The sequence below is a fragment of the Hippoglossus hippoglossus genome, chromosome 3, assembly GCF_009819705.1.
Source record: "Hippoglossus hippoglossus isolate fHipHip1 chromosome 3, fHipHip1.pri, whole genome shotgun sequence".
Classification (NCBI taxonomy): Eukaryota; Metazoa; Chordata; class Actinopteri; order Pleuronectiformes; family Pleuronectidae; genus Hippoglossus; species Hippoglossus hippoglossus.
Genome location: NC_047153.1, coordinates 32272275 through 32293425, shown reverse-complemented (window position 1 = coordinate 32293425; position 21151 = coordinate 32272275). Strand labels below are relative to the sequence as shown.

The window sequence follows — 21151 nt, the reverse complement described above, 5'->3', positions numbered from 1 at the left end:
CAGGTGTAAAAATGTAGACTAAATGTAGACTACAGACCTTTCCATGGCATATAACTGAAATTGTGGCCCCTGTAACTTTCATAGTAATAATTTGAAATGGGCGTCGCCAAATGGCTCAAAAGCCCCATCTAAGGAAAAGCCCCTAAGTTAGGTTTCACAGATCTTCACGAAAATCGGTACACAAGTGTATCATGACCAGACGAACAAAAAAGTCCCTGGAGCATTATGAAAAACACAAGAGTAAGTCGGCCATTTTGGATTTAGTGGCCATTTTGGCTGTTTTACACATGTTGTATTAGAACGAACTCCTCCTTGAGCTTTCATCAGATCAACTTCAAATTATGTGGTTGTCATCTCAACAACATGGAGATTCAAATTAGGTCAAATTGTGAGTTTTTGTCACACGGTGTGACCGTGGCGTGGCGTCAAATATTGATTTCTCGCCATCCAAACACAAGGTTGTTGTATCTCGGACATACAAGGTCCAATCCACTCCAAACTTGACATGTATGACAAGAGTCTCGGCCTTATGACATTTAAACAGAAATCATGACCTAAAATCAAAGTGCCCCCTTGTGGCAACAGGAAATGTCTTGTTTTTTGCACGTCTTACACGTCGGTGTACCCCTCCTCGTCCATTGACCGCAACCATGTCAGAAAGGTCTCAAGGCATTGATGATGCAGTCATATGGAAACTGTGAGTTTTCGTTTAACACCATGTTAGAGGCGTGGCGTCGAATTTCAACGTGTCGCCATGATACACAAAATTGCTGTAACTTCAGTTTACTTTGTTCAATATCCCTCAAACTTCATTGTTGTAACAACAGCCCCCCCCCCCCTGAAGACATTCATATGGTTTTAAGGAATGGGCGTGGCCAAATAACTGAATAGCTCCCCCTAAAGTGCAGCCCCGGCACCACGATTTACTGACATCTACATTAGTCGGTAGGGACGTGTGTCATTACATAACAAACAAAAAACCCACTTGGATCGATATGCTAGAACATAGAGGAAGTCGGCCAATTTGAATTAAGTGGTCATTTTTGACCATTTACACATGTTGTATTTGAACAAACTCCTCCTAGAGCTTTCATCAGATCAACTTTAAATTGAGTGAGTGTCATCTCAACTCTATGGAGATTAAAAGTTGTTAAAAGCTTCAGACTGACACACGGTGTGCCGTGGCATAAAAATTTGATGATTCGCCAAAAAAGAGGGATTTGTTATAACTCCTCTGTGCATTGTCCAATCAGCCTCAAACCTCTTTCACACATTCACAGTCCCGCCCTGATCAGATATATATGTTAATATTGACTCGTTGTTACAGCGCCACCTGGTGGTGAAAGGAAGTGACATGTTTTATACTTTAATGAACTGCTCCTGACTGCTTTACAATATACAGCTCAAATGAGCTCAGACAAGTCATACGACTATGGTCAGAACTGTGACATTTCCTCAAACCGTGTAAAGATTGAGGTGTGGCAAAGGTTCATCCTTCGCCAAAGGAGACGATATTGTCATAACTCCACTGTGCGTTGTCCAATCACCACCAAAATTTTGTCACATGATCATAGTCCAAGCCTGAACAGCTCCTTATGACAATATTTACTCATTGTTTTTTTTTTACTCGCCGCATCAGATCCCAAGTTTAAAAGTACTCTGGCCCGCACAGTGCTGCTTCGCGGCCCTAGTTGCTTACTTTAATCAGCTGTAGGGCCACTTTAGCATGATCTTGTGGGGAAATATGGCGATTGATCTCAGAATATTGAACAGTGTGGAGGGGGATTTATGACTGTAAAATCTGTAAATTTACCTTTGCACTGCGATTAGCCCTCGGCTAATGTTATTGTGAAGCGTGTTTGTTAAGTTCAATCAACTGTAGTGCCACTTTACAATGAAACCTTGTAGAATGAAACCAGATTTATGATTCTAAATAACATTACATACTAGGGCTGCATGATAATAGGAAAACATACAATATGCGATAACCTTGTTAAATATTGCGATGATGATATGACTTGCGATAAATAAAGATAAACAAGTCTTTCTGATTTGGGCACACAGCCAGGCGACAGCACTACTAAATCAGGACCAGACACCCAGGGAGCCATGCAAGCTCCACCAATTCCACTTACAGTTGGTCATTTGGGGTCTTTCTATACACGTTTGGGCTGTGAAAAGCAATTTTTTTACAGTTTTTAGCGTCTCGGTCAGTAATGAACTGCTCCTCTCTGTGTCTCTATCATAGACGCTGCACACTGCAAGTCAAGCGCTTCCCACCATCTCCACGGGCTCTCCATACATTGAATAAGTTTACAGATTCTGTTGATTTTAATGTTACTCAAGATTCAGTAGCACTGCGCAGAGTGGAGAACATCCTGAACATGAAGAGAGTCCTCAAGGGTGTAGAGAAGCTGAGCCACCACCATAAAACATCCTCGCTAGAGGCGTTCCACAGCCTGATTCTCACTTCGCACCAAAGAATGTTTTCCCATTCATGGGAATGGTGTGCATGCAATATACTTCATAATCTATTTTATAATATCTTATAGTTCGTTACAATGAAAATGCAGACTGCAAGCAATCAAAAACATCCACAGGACAACAAGTCTACAGAGTTGTGTTCTGCAAGTAGGAAAAGAGGGCCCACATATAGAAAGTTGTACACACTTTTTTATTGTTGCTTTTACAGTTTTTTTTAACTACTACAACTTGAAAAAAATAATTTTGAGCATAATTTTAAGTGAAAGTAAATAATAGGTTGATTCAGAAAAGCACAAGAATATGATTCTTTGAATAAAATATTTTATAGATTACGTAGAGGAGTTGAAAAAAATAGCCATCCCCATGAATCTGGTATCCTAATGTTACAGACCCTCAAAGGAGGAAGTTGTTTCCACAAGTGGCACTTCAATCAAGGGGCAGTAGGAAGAAAACATACTGGCCAACCGGATCAAGAAACTCCTGGCTGATCCGAAGGACAACACAAATACCCCCAGCACCTGTTGAAAAATCTGTGGAAGGCGAGGTTTCAGAGGTGCCTGGAAAAAGAATAAGACAGTTGCTAATAAAAACTTTCCTTCCGATATATTTTTGTATATATATGCCTGTATTTTCTTACACTTGAAAAAATAAAGATATTTAGAAGAAGATATTTTGAGGAAAACAATTTCTTATTTGTTCATTAGTTCAACTCATCCTGTGTTATAATGAAATAATTGCTGTTTAAATTTTTGCAGTTGTATCTCATCACATATGTAAGTATTAAGATAAGTCTTTATTGATCACATTTCGGGAAATTGAGTTGTTACAGCAGTAGATAGTGAGACTGAGATAGACAAGTGAATAAAAAAGTTGTTAGAATAAGAATTTAAATACAGAGAATATGCAAATAATATACAACTTTAACTATGCAAATATTGTTTGTAGAGAAAAGTTCTTAATGTGCAGAGGCACAGAATGAGTGCACAAGGGTGAACATTATATTTAAGGATTACTGTCAAAAGATATTGAAATAAATGTATACATAAAACATGGATATTAGACTGGCATAAGTATATAGGCAGGTATGGTATACAAAATGAAAAAGAGTATAAAAGGCTATGCGGTTAATAAATATGAAGAAATTACAAACATTCTCTTTTTTGTGGAAATACAACAATCTCAAGAGGCGATGTAACTGCCTATGACAAATATTGATCAAACAAGAATCATTTGTTTTGCGGTCAAATTGGTAATACAATTTTTTTGCTGTATAATTCACATTTACAACAAAAATCTGCTCTACTGTCAGTAAAATTGCTCAAGTCAAGAATCCAAACAAACTCACAAATCACAATCACTTTCCTAGTGTTTTCAAACACAAGCAACATTAGTGTGATTTAATAAAACCAACAAAGTTGTGCTTTACTCCATTGCATGTAACTGCAGAGATATTGCACAGTAACAATGGTACTTACCACTCTGAAACATCCTGCTCCAGTCTTGGTTGTATTTCGGGACTACTGTCTCCTTTCTGTCAGTGTCAAACTGGTACGGTTCGAAATTCGCTATTGTTGTTTATCAATGTGTATTTTTAGCTTTAGAAGCTCGGCTGCTCAGCCGGCACCAGCCTGTACCCGACTTCCACTCATGCCTAATAACTTGCGATAACCCATGGAAGCGGTTGACAATCACATGAGACTACACCTGCTGGCCAATCAGAGCAGACTGGGCTTATAGTGAGCTGGGAAGGAGCTGAATCAGCTCATTTGAGAGTCAGAGGGTCTCCAGCTGCTGCAGCAATGGACAGAATAAAGAAACTTTTTCTGAACATTAGAGTGTAAACCTTTTTTTATTTAAATTATGAACCGCAAAATCTTTTTTTTAACCGCTGGCTTTCGAGGTGGTGTCCTGTAAATGGTGTGGGCTTTGTAGATAATTGGCAAACTTTTTGGAGGAAACCTGGTCTTGTTAGGAGAGACGGCGGTCATCCCACTTGGGATGGAGCAGCTCTGTTATCTAGGAATATTACTCAGTCTATAAAATGACAACCCAGAGTTGGGACCAGGACACAGAGCTGCAGTGCTACACACTTCTCTGCGCTCCCTCTGGATCAGTCACACAACCACAAACCAATAGAGATTGTGTCTGTCCACCGTCCCATTAAGTGATGTAAATCAAACAATAACAGAGGGAGAATTCTACACAAAAAACTAATAAAAATGAACACAACCTCTGCAACAACAAGACTTTTAAATGTGGACTTTTAGACATAAGATCACTGTCATCAAAGGCTATTTTAGTAAATGAACTAGTCTCAGATCAAAAAATAGATTTATTGTCCCTCACTGAGACCTGGCTGCATCCTGATGAATATGTCAGCCCAAATGAATCTACTCCCCCCCAGTCATATAAATTCACACGTTCCCAGAGAATTTGGCCGAGGAGGTGGAGTTGCTGCTATTTTTAACTCCAGTCTATCAATTAATCCTAAACCTAAACTAAGCTACAACTCATTTGAAAGTCTTGTTCTTAATCTTCCACACCCATCCAAGAAATACCAACAACCAATCATATTTGCTGTAGTTTAGGAGTTTTTATCAAACCTAGTCCTAAAAAACGATAAAATTATTATTGTCGGTGACTTTAATATTCATGTTGAAAATAATAATGATAGCCTTAGCGTAGCATTTATTTCAGTACTAGACTCAATTGGTTTCAGTCAGTGTGTACACCAACCTACTCATTGTTGTAACCACACACTTGACCTTGTATTATCATACGGTGTCAAAATTGAATATCTAATAGTACTTCCACGTAATCCAATTGTATCAGACCATAATTTAATAACCTTTGATTTTTCATTATCAGAATATATATGCAACTAATAAAAAACTCCCTTTCTAGATGTCTACCTGATAGTGCTGTAGCTAAATTTAAGGAAATAATTCCAATTATATTGAACCCGTATTATCCGTAGATATAACCAAGAAATTCTTTAAAAACCCTAGCGCCACTGAGATTGACCATCTTGTCGATAGCTCTGTAAAGTCATTACGATTAACATTAGACTCAATAACGCCTCTAAAAAAGAAACGTGTAAAACATAGTAAATTAGCTCCTTGGTATAATTCCAAGACACATGAATTAAAACAAGCGTCAAGAAAACTAGGAAGGAAGTGGCGCTCCAGCAACCGTGTTGAAAATCTCCTAGCCTGGAAAAATAGTGTTAAAGCATATAAGAAGGCCCTCCACAAAGCAAGAGCTGCCTACTACTCCACATTAATAGAAACAAATAAAAACAACCCCAGGTTTCTCTTCAGCACTGTAGCCAGGCTGACAGAGAGTCACAGCTCCATCGAACCCAGTATTCCTCGATCCCTAAATAGCAATATCTTTATGACCTTCTTTAATGATAAAATTCGAACTATTAGAAATAAAATCAACCATCTCCTGCCCTCAGTTTGCACTAATACCCTATCAAGAATAGAAATCTCAGAAACTGCTGAGAATCTTACCAATTATTTAGACAGCTTCTCTCTGATCACACTTGATCAGCTGACCAAAATAATCTCATGTTCTAAACCAACAACTTGTATCTTAGATCCCATTCCTACAAAATGACAAAGAAATTCTGCCCCTAATTGATAGTACATTAGTGAACACAATCAATCTGTCATTATCATCAGGATATGTACCACAGTCCTTTAAAATTGCTGTAATCAAACCCATCTCAAAAACCCACCCTGGACCCGGAGGTTTTAGCCAACTACATACCAATATCCAACCTCCTCTTCCTGTCTAAAATCCTTGAAAAAGTTATAGCCAATCAGCTGTGCGAGTTTCTCCAGGAAAGTAATGTATATGAAGACTTTCAGTCGGGGTTTAGAGCCAATCACAGCACGGAGACAGCCTTGGCAAAAGTCACTAATGACCTTCTAATAGCTTCAGATCAGGGATTTGTGTCTGTCCTCCTTCTGTTAGATCTTAGTGCAGCATTCAACACTATTGACCATCACATTTTATTACAGAGGCTAGAACAGTTAATTAGCATTAAAGGAACCGCCCTAAACTGGTTTAAATCATATTTTTCAGATCGATTCTAATTCGTGCAAATTAATGATGAGTCATCTGTGCACACCAAAGTTAACCACGGTGTTCCACAGGGCTCTGTGCTCGGCCCAATTATATTCTCATTATATATGCTTCCACTAGGAAACATTATCAGGACACACTTGGTAAATTTCCACTGCTATGCGGATGACACCCAGTTATACTTGTCAATAAAACCTGAACAATGTAATCAATTAACTAAACTCCAAGCATGTCTCAAGGACATAAAAACCTGGATGACCCGCAATTTTCTCTTATTAAACTCAGATAAAACAGAGGTTCTAATACTTGGCCCTAAACACCTTAGAGATACATTATCTCATGATATAGCTGCGCTACACGACATTGCCCTTGCTTCCAATGAAACAGTCAGGAACTTGGGAGTGATCTTCAATCCTGATTTGTCCTTTAATTCACACTTAAAACAAATTTCTAGGACCGCCTTCTTCCACTTGCGTAATAGATGCAGAAAAACTAGTCCACGCCTTTGTTACATCCAGACTTGATTATTGTAATTCCTTATTATCAGGCTCCAGCAGTAAGTCGTTAAAGACTCTGCAGCTTGTCCAAAATGCTGCAGCACGTGTCCTGACAAGAATCAAGAAAAGAGACCATATTTCTCCTGTATTAGCTTCGCTACACTGGCTTCCGGTTAAATCTAGAATAGAAATTCTCCTCCTCACCTTCAAGGCCCTTAATAATATGGCACCATTATACCTCAAAGAGCTGATAGTGCCATATCAACCCACTAGAGCACTGCGCTCCCAGAATTCAGGCTTACTTGTCGTCCCTACAGTCTCTAAAAGTAGAGTAGGAGCCAGAGCTTTCAGCTATCAAGCTCCTCTCCTATGGAATCATCTCCCACTTTCAGTTCGGGAGGCAGACACCATCTGTATGTTTAAGAGTAGGCTTAAAACATTCCTTTACGATAAATCTTATAGTTAGAGCCGCTCCACATCGTGGATTATGATAGTGGATCACGTATCAGAGATCGTGATCGTAATGGTGGATCCTGTATGGCGGATTCTGTATCGTGCTGGCTGATCGTGATAATAATGGCGGCTCCTGTATCGTGTTGGCATCTGATAATGGTGGTGGACCACGATCGAGGTGGCAGCTGATGGTGGATCCTGATGGCGGCAGGCGACAATGACTGTGGACTATAGTGGCATCCGATCTTGATGGTGGATCATGATCGTGGTGGCTGCTGACCATGGACTATGATTACAGCAGGACTGCCTGATATATAGTATTTCTCCTCAGATACTCGACCATTACTGACAATAATCCATCAATTCATTGACCTTCAGTTATGCTTCAAAATGTTTATTCTAATCAATGCTGCAAATACCCTTATCTTTCTGATGTTCTCCTTTACACTTGACATCTATTGCACTTCTGGCCGTCCTGGGAGAGGGATCCCTCACATGTGGCTCTCTCTGAGGTTTCTACGTTCTTTTTACCCTGTTAAAAGGTTTTTTAGTAGTTTTTCCTTACTCTTGTTGAGGGTTAAGGGCAGAGGATGTCACACCTTGTTAAAGCCCTATGAGACAAATTGTGATTTGTGAATATGGGCTATACAAATAAAATTTGATTGATTGACAATCACAAGAGACTACACCTTCTGGCCAATCAGAGCAGACTGGGCTTATAGTGAGCTGGGAAGGAGCTGAATCAGCTCATTTGGGAGTCAGAGCATCTCCAGCTGCTGCAGCAATGGACAGAATAAAGAAAATTTTTCTGAACATTGGAGAGTGTAAACCTTTTTTTAATTTAAATTATTAAAATTATGAACAGCAAAAATTGTATCTTTTACTCTGGACTTCTTCCATACTGCATTGTGGAGTAATTGTTAGTGAAAACTAGTGACAATGTGGTTACTAAGAACCTCGTTCTCCATGACTAAAGACAATACAATAACCAAAAAGGACTAAAATTAGATGATAATAATAATGATAAGATATGATGATGAATGAATAATATATAAAATTAAAAAAATTGACCAATGAAAATCTAATTGTGGTGTGTTTAAATGGCTGCACCATAAACTGTATATAAAGATGGATGGCATGATGGCTCCCGAAAAGTGAAGTCAAAGTATCTTGATTGTCCCCTGGTGGCTGGCTACAGGAATGTTCATAAAAAAAAAAAAAACCTTGTTAACAGATACATATTAAATAATTTTTTATCAAAGATTGTTTCTGTCGTCTGGTTATGGCGACATAGGAGAGGGATAGTTAACAGAAAAATTTAAATTCACTCATCTACTCACCACTATGCCAATTGGGGGAAGGGTGAAGTTTTAAAGTCCATATAAAACAGTTTTGGAGTTTCAGGGGTAAACAGCGTTGCAGCCAAATCCATGACAATTGAAGTAACTGGGGACCCCTTTTTCAAACGTAATCAAACAGAAAAAAATCTGAAAATGCCTCCATACTGCTCCCGTGGTTTCATCCAAGTGTTCGTAAGCCCCCGCAATCAAATTCGACTCAAAACGGTGTCTTTTACACCATGTTTTTAGCCTAAATGTCCGCTACCGGAACTAGCGATGCCACTGTGCATTCCACACATACCCTTGGGCGAGAGCTTGTGTGTGTGTTTGTGTGTGCATGCAAATGTCAACATGGACATTTAGGCTAAAAACATGGTGTGAATGACGCCATTTCGAATCGATATTGAATGCCAATATGAAGAAGTGTCACTTCTTCAAATCTTGCGTCACCTTCCTTGACCATGTGGTGTGTGCAGCTGAGATGAAAGTAGATGAAGAAAAGACACTAGCTGTACCAAGAAACTCAAGAAACTGATCCCTGCTCCGTGAGTAATGTATCAAACGGTTTATTTAGAGATTAATAGAGTTTACCACGTTATATATATATTTTTTTTTTGTGAAAGTTAAAGACTGAACTACATTAAAGAATACTTAACTGCGTTAAAGGAGAACTAAACCGGGGTAAACAGTGAATGATTATTGATGATAACAAGTGTTTTTGTTTTGTTCTTTTCTTGAATGTAATAAAGCGCTGCCCCATTGTGGCAGCGCTTTATTAATAACGTTAGGTAGCTGTTTGAATACTAATGCGAGCTAACTTTAGCAAGAGACTTATTCAGGAGATGCGTCTGGAAGAGCACAGGGATCTGACTTGATGATTCATCTGAGCAGGCATGGGGACCTACCTTTCAGCTGGTGTGCCAGGGGTACCATAGTGTACTTGTGGCAACTGTAGGAACATACCCACAGACCGGGAGAGGAAATGCTGACAACTGTGTGAATACCATTGCACTTGTTCCAGTACTGTCTTGATGTTCCCAGGCAGTACAGGGTGGGTGTTACGGTATTAGGCCATATTAGAGAGCTTGGGGAGGGTGACAACAGGGAGTACTGTTGTGCAGCATATCTGCATTTTATTTATTGGCAACATGGGTCTTTAGGCCAAGGAAATCGTCTTGACATCCCCAGCTGCTGGGTTTGGAGGATAATGGATAAGTTCCCTGATCTACAAGGACAGTGCACAGATTTCATACCTAGTCTGTGAGTTTTCTTCCAGACCCTCTGGAATTTTCATACAGTACCACAAGTATTCACACACCAGGACAAAATGCATCAAGGCAAGCAATAAAACATAAGTGGATAAAATGGGGGGTAAAGGAATATCATTATGATTATCATTACTATTATAATTAGTATTTCTGTCATATTTTCTTTATTATTGTATTTCTATTACTATTTTTACACATTTACTTTGCAATTAAATCTTTTTATGAATATATTCATATTGCCCATAATTCCTACTTGTTCAATTAAGTTTACACTGGAATGAAAAGTGCAATAATAAACTGATTTGCTGTATTTATTTTGTATATATATATTTTATACGTAAACAGATTTATTTACACAAGTTGGTGTGCCTCCGAGGCACCATGATTCAGCTATGCTTTTCACGGACGCATTGTAACCTCCCATCTGGATCATTCCACATCGCCAGCTGAAAGGAATAGAGGTCCTGTTGAAAACAGTTGCAATCCTCATTAATATATTAATCTTAATTTTTATCAAGTTTTGTAAAAGCAATGCTAGTATGACTTACAGGGTTTATATGACACAAGAAAGGCAAAAACTAATTTACCTAGACCTCTCCTGACTTGTGTCTGCACCAGTTCTGATGTGGATGGTGCAGGTCTGGGGGGGTACCAGACCAAGCCCTCTGGGGTCATCTGGACGAAGGCTCCTATTACAAAGCATCCCAACTCCACTTGTGTTTCTGTGATCCAAAACTCCTGCTTGCAGCTCTTAGATGTATGCATAGGTTTTTTCAGTGATCAGGGCATAATATCTTCTGGCATACCTTTTGTATAGTCTTCTGAACCTGAAATCAATGTTTTCAACCATTCAATATCTGACATTTCAATTACACTGAATGGTGCTTGGGTATGTAGATAATCATTTGAATACAAAATATTTACTTAAAAAAATATGTATTTCAAATGTAATACATACATCTCTTTTCCTTCTGCAGTTTTCACTGTTGGTCTGTTCCAGTGGGGTAGTCAAGAGCAGCAAGCAGTAGGGGTGGGTGGACTAACTACATTGTAGTGTGTTAGGCTTAGGGACTTTCATATCTAATTCAGATGCAACAACTTCAACTCTCACCAACTTCAACTCTTTTGCATATTTCACCAGTGGCAAGACGTAAGGACACAATGTGAGTTAGAATGGGTGACGCAAGTAGAGGGAGATATGTGGGAATGCTGTGGGAGACCTCTTGAGACCTGGGGGTGACAATTGCTTGTCACTTTGTTAGCGTTTGTATATTGTTCCACCCTCTGGTCTCCTTGAAAATCTTCTGCATAAGACATCAGCTGCTGTCTGAGTTCTGCTTTCGACAGTTTCCAGAAAAATTCCATATCAAATGGACGTCACGATCAGGATCTCAACACAGCAAAGATAAGGTTGTAGTGTAGGTTTTCTAAAGTGACAAAAAAATAAAAGAGTTGGGTGCCAGACAGTGCTTCTTCACCTGTCAAATTAATAGATCCCGGTAAGAGAGTTAACCTGGATAGCTTATTTACCTAACTACAAAAGGCATCAAAGAAAAGGAAAACACAAGCAATCAATTCTGTTAATCAATATATATTCCATTGAATTATTCAATCAAGTTAACAATCAAATCAAAGAGGTATGATTAATAAACAGACAAAGAACTCATATTCACCAAAATATCCATTAATCAATAGCAAACAAAATCATTTCCAAATAAGAGAAATTAACCGTCCAAGTTCAGATGAAGTGCAAGATTGTGTGGTGGGAGTGTGTTCAGAAAACTGTTTGTATATGATATTCCATTCAGTTCATAATTTGATTAGTAAAGAGGGATTGTGTGTGTGTGTGGGTGGTTGTTGGAGAGGGGAGTTAGGGTCCAATAAAAAAGGTAAAGTGAGGGAAAAGTGTGTTTTTTGGTGGTCCTTTAATCTCCAGGTAGAGGGAAGATGAGGGGTGAATATTCTAGAGCAGGGCTATTCAACTTCAGCAGCAAGTGGGCCAAATAAGAAAATCACGGGGGTTGTGAGGGCCGCACAGAATATTGATCAATTAATGGCTAAAAATTTTAGTAATGTAATGTAATGTATATTTCCACAGGTAAACAGTCACACACGCATCTCTTTTCTTTCACTTTATATAATCAGTTACAGACTGTCATTCCATTCCAAACATAAACAAAAAATGAGACAGTGTTTTTCTGACATGTCCATATCCACAAATGTAGTTAACAATTTGAAAATAGTACAATAGTATTCAGATATCAGATTAACAATAAATGAGCCTGTTCAGGAAACTATCAAAAACAATTCCAAGCAGAAATTAGGTAGTTACAGCAGGTCCATATCCCAAAATGCATAATGTAAACTGAACATCTTGAAACAGTATCCATCACAATAATAGTAAATAAGCCTTCAACAACATTTCCAAGCAGAAATAAGGTGCTTTGCAGGTCCATAAACACAAACAGCCAGATGAATCTGGTAAAACAGCATCCACCAGATTAACAAAAAATGGGCCAACTCATGATATTATCATAAACAAGCCAAAAATAAGGTGCGTATAGCAGGTTCATGTCCATATTTGTTAAAGGTAAAAACTAAAACTCCAGACAAACCAAAAGGGAGCCTGCTGAACCATAAAACAGATTTGTAGTCTGTGCATTTTCAGTTTGATAGCATCACATGCCTCAGTCAGGGTATTTTACTACTACACAACTACCTTACTTATCAGACCTCTGTTGTTTTGAGCCTGTTTGACTCAGTGAGAGAAATTACATTGCCTTGATTTGGCAATTTCAACTTAGTTTGGCTCATAAGTAGTAAGGGCAACCCTGAGACACTCGTGTAGCTTTTCATTGGTCATGGAGCAACGTGCCCTTGTTTTAATTGCATTCATGTGAGAAAAGCTAGACTCACACGTGTAGGTGGATCCAAACATTGTTAGTATTAGCAGCGCCACTTTCCTGATTGCGGGGTACTGGTATTGGCTAACATGGTTACACCAAAAGTTCACTGCACCCTCAGACAGCAAGTGCTGCTTTAAAGCAAATGAGGACTGGACATCAACCATTTCCATCTGAAGGATGCTCTCATCAATGCAAGACATTACCTCTTTTGCTTTTACACAGAAGTCTGCCTCAGGTTTGATGGAGAATGGGTCACGAGCAAACTGCAGTACCTCAATAGGAATACTGAAGCCTTGGAATCTCTCAGTGAAGTTATCAGTCAGTTTTCTCATAAAGTTTGTCATGACTGGCATTATGTGTGCCCCAGGTGCTGCACTCAAGAATGCACGGAGTTGTGAGAAGTGCAGCAACCTTTCTGCCATTAGGTCTGACGTGAAAATCGTTAATTTTGTTTTGAAGGCGCACAGCCTCTCAACCAAATCAACGATAGACTTTTCCCGCCCCTGAACTTCCAGATTCAAAGTGTTCAAGTGTCCAAATATGTCACACAGAAAGTGGACTTCTGCCATAAACTGTTCATCCAACATGCGCTCCAAGAAGTGTGCTGCCCGTTTGTGTTTACACATGCGAAGGAAAGACAAAATCTCCTGGTGGAGTTCACAGAAACCGTCCAAAACCTTTCCTTTGCTGAGCCACCTGACATCACTATGAACCAGCAAGTCAGTGTGCTCTGCAGATGCGTCAGCAAGCCACATACGGAAGAGGCGATGGAGGTTGAGCGGATGAAATTCACAATGTTCATAACAGTGTCCATGGTGTTTTTCAGATCGCTGCTGAGCTTTGCGCACAGTACAGCCTGATGAATGATGCAGTGTAAAAACTGCATATGCGGGGCTACGGCTGCCAACCAGCCCTTTCACTCTATCGGTCATAGCCGGAGCTCCATCCGTCACCAACAAGCAGACTTTTTGTAAATCCAGTTCATGCTCATTAAAAAACGTGACAATCTTTTGAAAAATCACTTCACCTGTAGTGTGTCCCTCCAGCGGAACGAGCCCCAGTAGTTCCTCCCGAAAGCGCACTCCATCATAAAACCTCACATATATGCACAGCTGGGCCATGTCGGTACAGTCAGTCGATTCATCCACAGCGATAGACATAAACTCTGCTTTTCGAAGGTTTTCCAAAAGCTTCCCTGCGACATCCGTTGCCAGTAGCTCCACTCTGCGGAGAGTTGATGTGTCCGAGAGAGGCACTTTTTTAATGGATGAAGTGACGCTTTCCTTCACTTTTTCGTCAACAATCATTTCATCAATAACTGCAAGCATGCAGTCTTTAACAGTCTCCGACTCGGTAAATGGCCTCTTCTGTCTGGTTAGTGTCCAGGCTACGCGTAGAGATGCTATCATGGCTCTCTCTTGTTCCATGCAAAAGCGACTAAGGGCACACTGACCTCGTTGAAAAGATGCTAACAGTCCGTTTACTTTTCTCCTCCGTTCATCCGAGCCCTCGGGAAAACTGTTCGAAAATGAGCCATGATTCGACTTGTAGTGCCTCTTCACATTGTATTCTTTCATCACAGCAATGGATTCGCTGCACAATAAACACATTGGTTTATTGCTCATTACGGCTGGCAAAGTAAATAACTACTTTTCAGTCCATTCACTTTGGAATTGGCGGTTTTCACAGTCAACTTTACGACGCTTCGGCTTTGAGAGAGACATTTCGCAGCTTACTGGTAGCGTCAGCTAGTGCAGGTGTTTCAGTGGGCAGCCAGACCAGAGCGCAAGTGAGGAGTGGGTTGCGGCAACCAACACAGGTGCGTAACATAAAGACGTAACCATACAGGCAACAGTGAAACTCAATGGCTCTGGGTTAGATGTCTCAAAGTATATAAGAGCATTGTCCGTTAGTTTTATTTTTTCTTACCAAGCTATACTGATTTGCAGGCAGTCTTGCGGGCCATAGTTAAATTCAAACGGGCCGTATCCGGCCCTGGGGCCGCTAGTTGAATAGGCCTGTTCTAGAGGCAAAGGAATTCGGTGAAGCCAGGAGAGTTTCAATAGACTTAGCTTGTTTGGTTCATCCAGGAAAGAGGAAATCACATTCCAACCCGAGCAGGTTAGATGTTTTTTTTAAATCCACTTCAGGCTCCAGGGATCAGCTTTCTTGCCTCATGGTCCAGGACGATTGTGAAATAAATCCAGCCGGTTCTTGGATCAACTTTCCAGAAACTACTTTATCTTTTTATGATCTCCTTCCTACAGTTACTCTCACTTCACATGTTTCGACTCCATGCTGCCTTTGTTTGAATTTCCCTCTTCTCTCTGGCTCACAGGTGTGTCCAACTTATCATCTCCCTCACCCCTCCTTTTCCTGTTGAGGAGTAAAGGGCCATTCTGTCTTTTTAGTTTTCTCCTTTCTGCTACAAGGTAAGTTGCAAATTTAAAGTTATTCTTTGTTTTTGCCTTACCGTGTCAGAGCTTGACAAGATCATAAAGAAAACATGCAAAATGTCTGCTATTTGCCTATAAAAAACAAAAAAAACAATCAAAGGCCAGTATGTGTGTGCAGGCCTGTCACATTTTTCTTAGACGACTGGCCTCATGCCCAACGAGAGTCAAATCCAAATTGATCTATCTCAATCAACACTGAATAAGCAGAAATGAAAGAAAGTGAACTGACATATATAGAGAATTATGTAAATCTCTAATGTCATAATGCACTGAATTAGTGTGCTATGTCTGGACTAAATCTGTTTACCAGTGGTTGGTTGGCTTCTGGGGCGACTTTGGTTTGTGGCTGACACAGCTAATAGCTCCAACCTGGTTACAACCTGAACTTGGTGTAATCAGCAGTTTGGCTGGGTGCCTGAGTCCTTCGGAAAAAAACCCCCAAAAGACTTTGGTGTGTTAGTTGAACACCACGGCCCCAAAAAGGAGGGGTTGTTTTCCGGGACGGCTTAGGGGCTGCACTGGACACAGAGGGACCCACCTGAGGTTTAAACTATATGTATATAGAAAAGACGTTTTTGAAGTAGTGCAAAGAGGCCTATTTTATTTGAATCAATAACAGGGATTATCTACTTTGTGTCCTTTGGGAAAAGTGGAGGCTCCGTTCAGATTTCTGATCCCGGAGTTTAGGTGCCGATAGTTTTAAGAGTGTGTACACAAGGCGAAATACTTTTTCGATCAAAATCCTTTAAGCTTGCCACGTCTGATGTAGCAAAGCAAAATGTAACAGTGGAAGCTCTGATGCTGAAGCAGGGTTTAATGAATGTATAAGTAAAGGTCTTTTATTTTTCAAATTGATGTGAATTAACAATTTATAAAACTAAGTTTCGGTTCCAAAAATATTCAACAATCTTAATTTGACTAATATATCAAGTCGATCAAAACAAATAATTTTTGTACAGTTTTTTGTAACAATTTTTTAATAACAAAACAATTTAAAAACAACACATTTGTTGTGTATTTTTCACCAGGATAATGTACTTGATAAAAGTATTAAAATTAAAAATAATAAAATGAATAAAACAAAATACACATTCCATCAGTTTTTTTTTTAATGAAAACTTATCTCGGAAATTCCCGAGAAAGTTATCTCAGAAAAGTGAATGCAATACGCTTCCGTAATAATATGCTAAATAGGCGGTAAAGTTTGAATATGTAAGTGTTGACATTCCTGTATGCGAGTGTTCCTTTGGGGAATTCACTACTGATAGCTGAAGTGATCACTGTTTCTCTGAGACAGAGCTTAGTCTCTTGACCAAATGAACAAATCCATCAAGGATACATTAGATAATGTGTGATATGCTTGAGGGAATTAATGACATGTGCTATGAAGTGTTGAATTAAGTATTTAGATCCTTTAAAATTAGTGAAAGTACATAAGCATCTGCAAAACACAAGTCTAAGGACCAATCCCATTTCACCCCTTGGCCCTACCCCTACCCCTTGTTTTCGAGGGTTATCTTGCCCCTTGAAACGGAGTCACAAGGAGTAGTGGTTGAAATCTTCCCCTACGAATTGGGACAGCCCTACAAGAAGCCATTACATCATCAGTAATCGTCGCGAAAACCTGACACGTCATCAGTAATCGATGCGAAAATACGGGATTATAATGCAAAAAAAGATCGCTAGCATGCTAACGCTAGCGCAATCTTTTTTTTAAAGGTTGTTCTGAAAAAAGTGACCATAATACATTGAAAGGTTATTAAACTAAGATATTACAATCATTATCGTAATTTTTAAATCCTTATTAATGGAGAAAATACTACATTTGTGGGTCTCTCTCCCATCTTGCCGGTGATTCGCAAGGCATTCTTTGAAGTGAGGGTCTGAAAAATCTCCGTTTGGAGCATAGACTGTATGTGTCCGTGACGTCAGCCGTTGGTTTCTGAAGAGTGAAAATGAGGCTCTCAGTGGGCGTTTCACCCAGCGCCGGTGCTGACTCCGAGTGGAGCTGAGGTGGCCTTACGCCGGGTTTACACCGGACGCGGAAGCGCCGCGCCATTCTCAAGCGCGCAGCCGCCTGGCTGTTCACACCAGACGCGCATTTCTCTGCGCCGGTCAGCCCGCGATTCTGTTTTCTCCGCTTGTTGTTGTATGTAACCCGTTCAATGTAGGGGTTCGGGGGTAAATGATGATGGTCTTCATAGCCCCCCACCCCCCCTCTTTCTCTCTCTGTCTGTCTGCTTGTGTGCTTGTAGTGGATGGGCAGATGGGGAAATTTATAATGTGAGGGGAAAATCGGGGAAATTGAAACTCCAGGACAACAGAAGGGGCATCCAAAGTATGGGATGCATATTTGATCATTTATATAATAAAAAATATGTCATTTATATCGTTTAAAATCATTTTTCAGTGTGTTTCCTGGCGCGATACGCTCGCGGCAAGTGAAAAAAATAGACTCGATGCCGAAACCATCGGTGCAGGGGCACCCTTGGTGCTGCGCGGCGCATCGCAGCACAATTGTGTAACGGGGGCGGAAAGGAGGCGCCTGGCTTTCCTTGGCGCGGCGCTTCCGCGTCCTGTGTAAACCCGGCGTTAGGGACGACTGACAACTGAGCCACGCCCACAGAGCTCAACATTTCATTTTTATCTCTTAAACAAATAGATACGATTATTAAATGTGTGGTTGAATAAGGTATTTTTCTTTAAATTTTACCTCATTGTGTCAGGTTGTGCATTCAATACAGAAGTCTAGTTAATTGGCGTAAATATTACATATGAAAATTATGATTTCAGGTTTTCGTTGTATGTAAAAAAAAAAAGAGTATAGTGAGTCATTTTATTATTCTATTTAAAGTCTATCTGGATCTGATTTTCATAGAAATGTATCATGAAAAAAATGTTGTAGTTGTATTTAGCAAAAGTTGTAATCGCCATGCATCGCATGTGCTAGTAACCTCTCCATGGTGGTGACCCTCTACTGTGCATGAAGTAAATGGGTTGAAGACTCTACAATGTGTTAATTATGATGATGGTTAATGTGATACAGTTTTTGATTGAAGTTGTAAATCAAATTATTTTCGGAGAGACTGTCTCCTCTACTTGAGACGTAGTGCAGCTGTCTGCCGTGTTTGGGGAAGTGTGAGTGCATGGCCAAGGTAAAAGGCTTCACTCCCTAGACACCCCAGATATGAGAAAAGGGTCCCAACCCTGAATTAGAAGGAAGATTTGGTCCTTTACAAATAGAACTGAATTGAATAATAGAGGCTTAAATGTAATTTTGGGTTTGAAATAACTTATGTTTGTTGAAATGTTGATGTATGTTGCAGTACATTGTAAAGTCTAACGCTGTATCATAGAGAGTGACAGCAATTCCAGCCATTCATGGATGTGCTGTTAGAATGGGTGACGTAAGTAGAGGGAGAAATATGGAAATGCTGTGAGAGACATCTTGAGACCTGGGGGTGACAATTGCTCACGTTACTCGGTTGGCGTTTGGTCTCCTTGATGCATCAAGTCTACATTAAAATCTTCTACATAAGACATCAGCTGCTGCCTGAGTTCTTCTTTCACCAGCTTCCAGAAAACGTCCATAACTTACTACATGCAGCCTTGATATCATTTCCACGAAATTCCCTAAAGAGGTTATTGACACTACTATAAACACTATTTTAATGATTGTTAACAGATCCCTAGCAGAGGGAATCTTTCGTTCCAGTTTTAAACATGCTGTTGTCCAACCTTTAAAAGAAACCTAGCCTTGATCCCTCTGTTCTCAACTATTTTTAGACCGATCTCTTCTAGATCAGTTTTAGAAAAAGTGGTTCCAAACCAACTTTTATCTTTTATGTGTCATAATAACATCTCTGAGAAATGTCACTCAGATTTTAGAGCATTACACAGTACAGAAGCTGCCCTCCCCAAGTAACCAATGTGCAGCCTTTGATTCTGTAGATCAGGGGTCAGCAACCTAAGGCATGCGTGCCATCATTGGCACGCAGCGCCATAATCATTGGCACACAGGCGATTTCTTATTAAAGCAATGTTCAAAGGTTTTGCCGTCACGCAGCCTGTATTATTTAGCTTGATTGATGTTAACACCTCCCAGCCACTAGGTGCCAGTAATGCGCCATAGGCTTGATGCCAATCGCCATTAAATAATAAGAAGAAGAAGCCTCCCAGCCGGCGCTGCTCGCATTTCCCCACATGAATCTCCGTGAAGTGCAGCCGTTCAGGTGTATTGGTGATGGCAACCCCGCTAGCTAAAACTTTCAGCCCTCATGGGCAGAAGACTATGGCTTTGTTTTTCATAAGGACCGTGCTGTGTGCATGTTATGTTTTGAAAATTTTGTGTGCCGAACGTCCAGTGTTAAGCGCCACTTTGAGAAAGCACGAAAGAAGTTTCAAGGATCAGGCAGACAAGGGAGAATCGATCAAACGTGCAGTGTCCAGGTATGGGAAGCAAGTCAACTCTCTCAAAGTCTTTGCCACTGCCAAAAACCATGCGACTGAAGCAAGCTTTCGCAAATCTGAATATGAGTGTGGTTGGTGGGGTTAATGACAAACTTATTATTGCAATCATAATGAGATAATCATGTTTCTTTAAAGTGTTGTTCTATAGATAGACAATATGGATGGAATAAAATGACAGGTCAATAATAAAACTTAATATAAAAAAATGTTGATATAGCACACTAATTAACAAGAAAATTTCACATTGGCACTTATTGTCGAAAAAGTTGCCAACCCCTGCTGTAGATCATGCCATTTTAATATCTAGGTTGGCATCAAGGATACTGCACTCAGGTGGTTTGATTCCTAACTTGATTCTGTTCTCGCTATAGAGGACTATAGATACCTGGGTGTTTACCTCAATAACAAACTGGACTGGTCCACACACACAGACTTCCTGTACAAGAGGGGCCAGAGGTGCCTCCATCTGCTGAGGAGACTGAGGTCCTTGGGAGTGTGCAGGACACTACTAAGGACTTTCTATGACACTATGGTGGCTTCCGCAGTATTCTACGCCATTGTCTGCTGGGGATGTGGATGCACTGAGAGGGACAGGAAAAGACTAAATAAACTGGTTAGGAGAGCCAGCTCGGTCTTGTATTGCCCTCTGGATCCCACTGAGGAGGTGGGTGAGAGGAGGATGCTAGCAAAGGTGAATTCAATCATGGACAACACCTCTCACCCCCTACATGACACTGTGGGGGCCCTTAGCAGCTCTTTCAGCAGCAGACTGCTCCACCCATTGTGCAAGAAGGAACGCTTCCACAGGTCCTTTATTCCCACTGCTGTTAGACTGTGCAACACCATCCAGAATGTTAAATAATTGCTGCTTTGGTCATGTTTACTTACACTATTTGCACAATTCTTTCTTTTGCACAATTTGTTGTACTATTTTGCACTACTTTTAAGAGGACAAAACTGTTTGCAGACTTGTTTTTATGTACAACCGTCTCACTCTTATGTACAAAAGATATTTTTTCTTGCCACGTACCATTTATCCGGTGTGTCGTACAAATCATCCTGTGTGTACAGAATGTTCATACTCAGCATTTAATTAATTTTTTTATTTTAATTTCTTTATTTTAAGTTTTAAATTCTTTATTTTTATTCTATTGTCCTTTATATTTCTTTATTCTCTTGTCTGCC

The 21151-nt window shown here is 40.0% G+C and overlaps 1 protein-coding gene across 2 annotated transcripts in view; it reads right to left on the bottom strand.

Annotated features, from left to right (window-relative positions):
* spg21 (SPG21 abhydrolase domain containing, maspardin) overlaps positions 1 to 21151 on the bottom strand; it is a 57153-nt gene that overhangs the window by 14275 nt on the left and 21727 nt on the right. The gene's annotated exons all lie outside the window — the stretch shown is intronic.